Source organism: Pan troglodytes, chromosome 23 (genome assembly GCF_028858775.2).
Source record: "Pan troglodytes isolate AG18354 chromosome 23, NHGRI_mPanTro3-v2.0_pri, whole genome shotgun sequence".
Lineage (NCBI taxonomy): Eukaryota > Metazoa > Chordata > Mammalia > Primates > Hominidae > Pan > Pan troglodytes.
The window spans coordinates 39,612,261-39,620,379 of NC_086016.1; positions in this window are offsets into that span (position 1 = coordinate 39,612,261).

The window sequence follows — 8,119 nt, forward strand, 5'->3', positions numbered from 1 at the left end:
CAGGCACGCAACCAACACGCCTGGCTAATTTTTTTTTTTTTTTTTTGTATTTTTAGTACAGACGGGGTTTCACCATGTTGGCCAGGCTGGTCTCAGATTCCTGGCCTTAAGTGATCCGCCTGCCTGGTCCTCCCAAAGTGCTGAGATGACAGGTGTGAGCCACTGCGCCTGGCCCAATCTCAAAGATTTCTTCCCGCTCTAGAATTCTCTCTGTGAGAATTGCATTCTGATCCCCTCCCCCCAGCAGCTGCAACTCTAACAGAAAGACAAGGAAGTTCTTCCTTGGAGCTGATCCAAGTCTTTCCTGCTGTCCTTGAAGTCCTTGTCCTGCAAGGAGGCAGGGAGACAAAGTGCCAGTGTGCAGGGCTGTAGGCAAGCCAAGGCGGGGAGAGGTGAAGACAGGTGCTTTGAAGCTATATGCTCTAGGAGAAGAGAAGGAAAAGGGTAGGACCAAAGCCCTAAACCTAGAGAATGGAACTGACGGCCTCTCCCAGTATACCAGTAGCAGCCAACATTTGGAGCCTTTTTTTTTTTTTTTTTTGAGACAGTACCTAGCTCTGTTGCCCAGGCTGGAGTGCAGTGGCACGATCACAGCTCGCTGTAGCCTCGACCTCCTGGGTCCAGCCATCCTCCTACCTCAGCCTCTCAAATAGCTGGGACCACAGGCATGCACCACCATGACGGGCTAATTTTTAAAAATTTTTTTATGGAGACGGGATCTTGCCATGTTGCCCAGGCTGGTGGAGGCTTCTTTATTTAGAATTTATAGAGTGCCAGCCAGGCGTGGTGGCTCACGCCTGTAATCCCAGCACTTTGGGAGGCCGAGGCGGGTGGATCACGAGGTCAGGAGATCGAGACCATCCTGGCTAACACGGTGAAACCCTGTCTCTACTAAAAATACAAAAAATTAGCCGGGCGTGGTGGCGGGCGCCTGTAGTCCCAGCTACTCGGGAGGCTGAGGCAGGAGAATGGCATGAACCCGGGAGGTGGAGTTTGCAGTGAGCCAAGATCGCGCCACTGCACTCCAGCCTGGGCGACAGAGTGAGACTCCATCTCAGAAAAAAAAAAAAAGAATTTATAGAGTGCCTACCGCGTGCTAGGTAATGTACGTGTAACTTCCTTTTTTTGTTTGTTTTTGTTTTGAGACAGGGTCTCCTCTGTCTCCCAGCCTGGGGTGCAGTGGCTCAATCTCAGCTCACTGCAACCTCCGCCTCCCGGGTTCAAGCGATTCTCCTGCCTCAGCCTGCTGAGTAGCTGGGATTACAGGCACGTGCCATCATGCCCGGCTAATTTTTGTATTTTTGTAGAGACAGGGTTTCACCATGTTGGCCAGGCTGGTCTTGAACACCTGACCTCAGGTGATCTGCCCGCCTCAGCCTCCCAAAGTGCTGAGATTTCAGGCATGAGCCACCGCGCCCGGCCATGTACATGTTATTTCTAACCTCCCAGCAACCGAGGTTGGAGAGGTGAAGTGACTTACCCGAAGTCACACAGCTCTGCACTCTCCTGTCCTGCACTTCTTTCCCTCCAGCATTGCCATGCTCCCCAGTTCTAAAGATTTTATTTAGCAGGCTGGGCGAGGTGGCTCAAGCCTGTAATGCCATCACTTTGGGAGGCCAAGGCGGGCGGCTCACTCGAGGTCAGGAGTTTGAGACCAGCCTGGCCAACATGGTGAAGCCCAGTCTCAATGAAAAATACAAAAAACAGGGCTGGGCCTGGTGGCCCATGCCTGTAATCCCAGCACTTTGGGAGGCCGAGGTAGGTGGATCACCTGAGGTTGGGAGTTTGAGACCAGTCTGACCAACATGGAGAAACCCTGTCTCTACTAAAAGTACAAAAATTAGCTGGCGTGGTGGCGCATGCCTGTAGTCCCAGCTACTCGGGAGGCTGAGGCAGAAGAATCACTTGATCCCAGGAGGCAGAGGTTGCAGTGAGCCGAGACTGTGCCACCGCACTCCAGCCTGGGTGACAGAGCAAGACTCCATCTCAAAAATAAATAAATAATTTTTAAAAATACAAAAAAATTAGCCGGGTGCGGTGGCTCGTGCCTGTAATCCCAGCTACTCGGGAGGCTGAGGCAGGAGAATTGCTTGAATCTGGGAGACGGAGGTTGCAGTGAGCCGAGATCTAGCCACTGCACTCCAGCCTGAGCCACAGAGTGAAACTCCATCTCAAAAAAAAAAAAAAGATTTTATTTAGCAAACACCATCTCCCCCAACCCACCTTTGGGGAGGAAATTCCTCCTCATTCTCCATTCACTGCCCCTTCTGTCTCACACTCATTCAGCCACCTGTCGGGTAATTGGTCTCTCGCCCTCCTCTGCAGCACTTTGAATAAACCCACACAGGACTTCGGACAGCCCCGCCAGCCTACAGCTTCTCGGCTGATTGTCTTTGTGGCACCATCCAATCTGAAAGTATATTGTTCATTTATGGGCTGAGTAATTTACTTGAATGTAAATTCTACCAGGGCAGGGGCTTGCCTCTCTTATTCCCCCCAACTTCCTCCCCTGTCCTGCCACAGGACTTGGCACAAGGTGGGCGCTGAATCATTAATTGCTTTCTTGTGTAACCTCGACCTCAGAGTCATGCTGTAAACTCCAAGTGCTAGAGCACAAGAATGAAAAGTAGCAACTAACACGGGGCAGTATTTGCATATTGTCTTCCCATTGATGAAATCCGCTGTCTCTAGTTTCCTTCTGGCCAGTGGGGTAAGGGCATAGTATCCGCCTCAGTGTCCACGCCCCTGTAATTTACATCTTCCTACCCAATGAAAAGGTGTCCGGGGGTGGGGAAAAGGGAGTTGCTCAGACTCTTCATTCCCCAGCCCCTTCTGTCCCCTAACTGGTTGGCACACAATTCAGTCACTGGCAAACATGACCCCATCCGGTACACCTGAGCACCTAGAGTAGGGAGAGGCTGATAATATGAAGAGCTGGGGCAGAGGAGGCTGGGGACTAGAGTCCCACTCTGCAGCAGAGGTGGTCCACACCATGTAGTCAGACCTTGAGGTGAATCTACATAAGCTCTTCTCAGATCTAAGGTCCTTGGGGAGCTAGAGCAGGCAGGAACAGTTGGCTTGGGGAGCATGAGGTGGACTGAGCAGAGGTTAAGCTTCTCTAACTTTGGGCAGACATTCCTGGGCCGGCTAACTGCAGCCTTGACCTCCTGGGCTCAAGCGATCCTCCTGCCGTATCGAGTAGCTGGGACTATAGTTGCATACCACCACACTCAGCGCTGAGCTAATTCTTTTTTTTTTTTTCTGGTTGCCCAGACTGGTCTCAAACTCCTGAGCTCAAGTGATCCTCCTGCCTTGGCCTCCCAAAGTGTTTGGATTACAGTCGTGAGGCCCCTGTGCCTGTGCCCAGCCTCTCCAAGGGGCTTTTACATGGTGGTCACCCAGAGAAAACCAGCAAGGTAGAGCCTGCAGCACCTTGGAAATCAAGCAGAACTTGGCCCCAGCTCCCCATTTATGGCTTCAGGCAAGAGTTTCTGTAACCTCACTGGCCCTCTACTTTCCTCCTCTGTAATTTGAGAAGACTAATAACTATCTTAAAGTACTGGTATGATATAAATGAAAAAGCCATGGCACATAATGGATGAGTCAATAAATGGTAGCAAATTATCCTGATTTGGAATCAGATCAAAGGTAGTGAAACGAACTGTCACATGGGAGATTCCCACCTGCCCCCCAATCTTCCCAGGACATGGAAAAGCCCAATGAACAAATCCATTTCATTAGTGGCCACAGTCCCCTCACTCCCACCCTGAAATGGCCCAGATTTCCCTTGCAGCAGATTTTTTTTTTTTTTTTGAGATCTCACTCTGTTGCCCAGGTTGAAGTGCAGTGGCATAATCATGGCTCACTGTAGCCTCAACCTCCTGGACTTAATCCATCCTCCCACCTCAGCCTCCCTAGTAGCTGGGGCCACTGGCAGGTGCCATCATGCCTCGCTAATTTTTTTTTTTTTGAGACAGAGTCTCACTGTGTTGTCCAGGCTGGAGTGCAGTGGCACAATCTCGGCTCACTGCAACCTCCGCCTCCCAGGTTTCAAGCAATTCTCCTGCCTCAGCCTCCCAGATAGCTGGGATTACAGGCATGCATTACCAAGCCCGGCTAATTTTTTGTATTTTTAGTAGAGATGGGGTTTCACCATATTGGCCAGGCTGGTCTCGAACTTCTGACCTCAGGTGATCTGCCCACCTCGGCCTCCCAAAGTGCTGGGATTACAGGAGTAAGCCACTGTGCCTGGCCATGCCTGGCTAATTTTTTAAATTTTTTGTAGAGACGGGGTCTTGCTGACCTTGTAGCAGGTCTTATTTTTGCTGTCCCATTGTTTCAGGCAATCTAGATTTTGGGGGAAAGGCTTAACTGCAAACAACCAATGAGATAATCTTCTGTAACACAGGCATTTATATATTTGTACTGAATTATATTTCTTTTCATCTTAAACATCATTTTCTTTTTTAATTTTATTTATAATAAATAAATATTTATTATATTTTTTTTTTTTTTTTTTTTTTTGGAGACGGAGTCTCGCTCTGTCACCCAGGCTGGAGTGCAGTGGTGTGATCTCGGCTCACTGCAACCTCCGCCTCCCAGGTTCAAGCGATTCTCCTGCCTCAGCCTCCTGAGTAGCTGGGATTACAGGCTTACACCACCACGCCCAGCTAATTAGTAGAAACGAGGTTTCACCATGTCGGTCAGGCTGGTCTTGAACTCCTGACCTCGTGATCCACCCACCTCGGCCTCCCTAAGTGCTGGGATTACAGGTGTGAGCCACTGCACCCAGCCAACATGATTCTTTTCAATTAAGATAATTTATTAAATTCACCGGGAAATAGAGCTAAATTTTAATACTTTGTGAGCCTTTTATTGTGTAAATTCACACATTTTGGCAATGATCTTGGTTACACCACTTGGCCCAGATCGGATTCAGAAAATAGAGCCCTTCTCCCTGTCCCCTGCACACATACATGAGGAGTTGAATACATCCATTCTGTAGGCTCTGTCATCTTTCTGATGTCTGCTCTCTCCCAGTCAGCAGCAGCATCTGGAATCATGGCTCCTGGGATCATGCATGAACTTTGGGTGCAGAGAATCAAGCTTGAGTTCAAATTCTGCTTTCTGTCTTCTTAGCTGTGTGACCTCAGGACCTTTGCACTTGCTGTCTGCGTAGTCACCCTTTCTACCGCTGGCTCCTTCTCAGCTTAAATATCAACTCCAACAGGCCTGTCCAGGCCACTTCCCATATGGCCTCTACTCTCTCACACTAGCTCACTTGGGTCCCTTCGTAATTACCTCCATGTGCTTTGTTTGCTTCCGTGTTTTCTTTTTTTATTCTTTTTTTTTTTTTTTTTGAGACTGAGTCTTATTCTGTTGCCCGGGCTGGAGTGCAGTGGTGCAATTTTGGCTCACTGCAACCTCTGCCTCTTGGGTTCAAGCAATTCTCCTGCCTCAGCCTCTTGAGTAGCTGGGACTACAGGCACACGCCACCACGCCCAGCTAATTTTTTGTATTTTTAGTAGAGACGGGGTTTCACCATGTTTGCCAGGACGGTCTCAATCTCCTGACCTCGTGATCCGTCCGCCTCTGCCTCGCAAAGTACTGGGATTACAGGCTTGAGCCACTAGCCTTTTTTTTTTTTTTTTTTTTGAGATGGAGTCTCGCTGTGTCGCCCAGGCTGGAGTGCAGTGGCGCGATCTCAGCTCACTGCAACCTCCCAGATTCAAGGAATTCTTGTGCCTCAGCTTCGCAAGTATCTGGGATTACAGGTGCATACCACCACACCCGGCTAATTTTTGTATTTTTAGTAGAGATGGGGTTTCACCATGTTGAGCAGGCTGGTCTCAAACTCCTGACCTCAAGTGATCTACTCGTCTTGGCCTCCCAAAATGCTGGGATTGTAGGCTTGAGCCACCCCGCCCAGCCTGCTTCTGTGCTTTCCATCCTTTGAAGGCAGGGACTTGCTCTGATGTGGGCTCTTGTGATGGAGACACGTGGGGGCCTTGGCCAACCACATCCTTGCTCAGAGTCTCAGATTTCTCATCTGTAAAACAGGAAGAATAGAATTCAACTCTGAGGTCTGTGGGAATATTAAAGGCGACAATGACAACCATGGTCCTCTGTGCCCCCCTCCCCTGAGGTTCCCATGCCCGGAAGGGACACGCAGGATCTGACTGGAGTCACAGGGGCTGAGGCTGGGGCCACGCCTCAGTTTGTTTCCTGAACCTTCTACAATCCTCTTCCAAGAAAGAATTGCATGTCCCCCCCATATCTCTCCTCCAAGTTTGCAAGGATGCCCATCTCCCCAGCTCCTATTCCCTCGCCCCAGCCCTCCCTCACCAACGTTTCCAGTGTTCCAGGGGTTTTCCTAGGAAGGAGCTGAGGTGTTAAATCCTTAGAGGTCAGTGTGGCTCAGGTGATTATAGCTGAGCTTTACCTGCCCTTCTCAGGGTTTCCTCAAGTCTCTCAAAGCAACACATTTGCTCATGGTGGGGAATGGGTGGGAACGGCTGCCACAGGCATTTCCTCCAAGTTTCCCGTGTTGGTCCTCCTTCCTTTCACCATCTTTAGGTTCCTCCTACCGTACCTCCTACCCTGATTCCCAGTTTGGGCCAGGCCCTTCATGCATAGACACAGCTCCTGAGTCTACCTTATCACGCCCTGCTCCCCAGAACTCAGAGGGACAGCCTACAGCCTTTGTTACAAGCACAGCCTGGCTCGCCTCTCCAAACCCCCATACTCACTGTGCAATGTTGGGCATATTCATTCATTTATTTGATGCATATTTATTGAATACTTATTGTGTAACAGTTACTGTTTTAGGGCTTGGGGATATATTATTAGTGAAGTAACTAAATAAAATCCATTGCCGTGGTGGAGCTTACATTCTGGTGGGGGAGAGAGACACAAAACACAACAAAGAAATGAAATATGTAGTGGAGATAAGCGCTAAGGAGAAAAGTTCAGCAGAAAAGGTGGTAGGGAACATGTGGTAGGGGATTAATTTTGCAGACACACTTGTTCAAGATCATCCAGAAAGCAGTGAAGTCAGAATTTGCACCTAAATCAAATCTATTTTGTCTTTAAAAGTGACTCCTGACAGCACAGACATGTCCCTAAATGAATGCAGTAAATGCGATGTGAGTTTTATTTCAGTAATAATTCATCTCAGGCTGGGCGTGGTGGCTCACGCCTGTAATCCAAACACTTTGGGTGGTCATGGCAGACGGATCACCTTAGGTCAGGGGTTCGAGACCCGCCTGGCCAACATGGCGAAACCCTGTCTCTACTAAAAATACAAAAATTAGCCAGGCATGATGGCGCATGCCTGTAATCCCAGCAACTCAGGAGGCTGAGGCAGGGGAATTGCTTGAACCCAGGAAGCAGAGGTTGCAGTGAGCTGAGATCGTGCCACTGCACTCTAGCCTGGGCGACAGAGTAAAACTCTGTCTCAAAAATAAATATAATAGCCTGGGCGCAGTGGTTCATACCTGTAATCCGAGCACTTTGGGAGGCTCAGGCGGGTGGATTACCTGAGGTCCAGAGTTCGAGACCAGCCTGGCCAACATGGTGAAACCCCGTCTCTACTAAAAATATGAAAAAATTAGCCGGGCGTGGTGGCAGGCGCCGGTAATCCCAGCTACTCGGGAGGGTGAGGGAGGAAAATCACTTGAACCCGGGAGGCAGAGGTTGTGGTGAGCTGAGATCGCGTCACTGCACTCCGGCCTGGGCGACAGAGAGAGACTCCGTCTCAAAAATAAAATAAAATAAAAATATATATGTAATTCATTTCAGTAGTAAAAGACATAAACAAAAAGCTATAAGTATACACTATGTTACAGCTTTTGTTGAGGAATGCAATAAACATACATATCACTTCCCTGTATAATCTCAATGGCCTTTGGGAGAGAATTTAGAAAAGCATCCCAGTCGCTGAATGGTTGAGTTTAGGGGAAAAACTGACCCAGCACAGCCCCCTCATCTCCTGGATGAGGTTACTGCGGTTCCGCAAGGTGAATCGAGGTCAGTCGCCAAGGCAGAACCGGATTCGCCAGATTCCCTAGTCTCAGCGGAGCTTTAACCCTCCCAGGCACAGGACCGCTGGAGAGGTCGC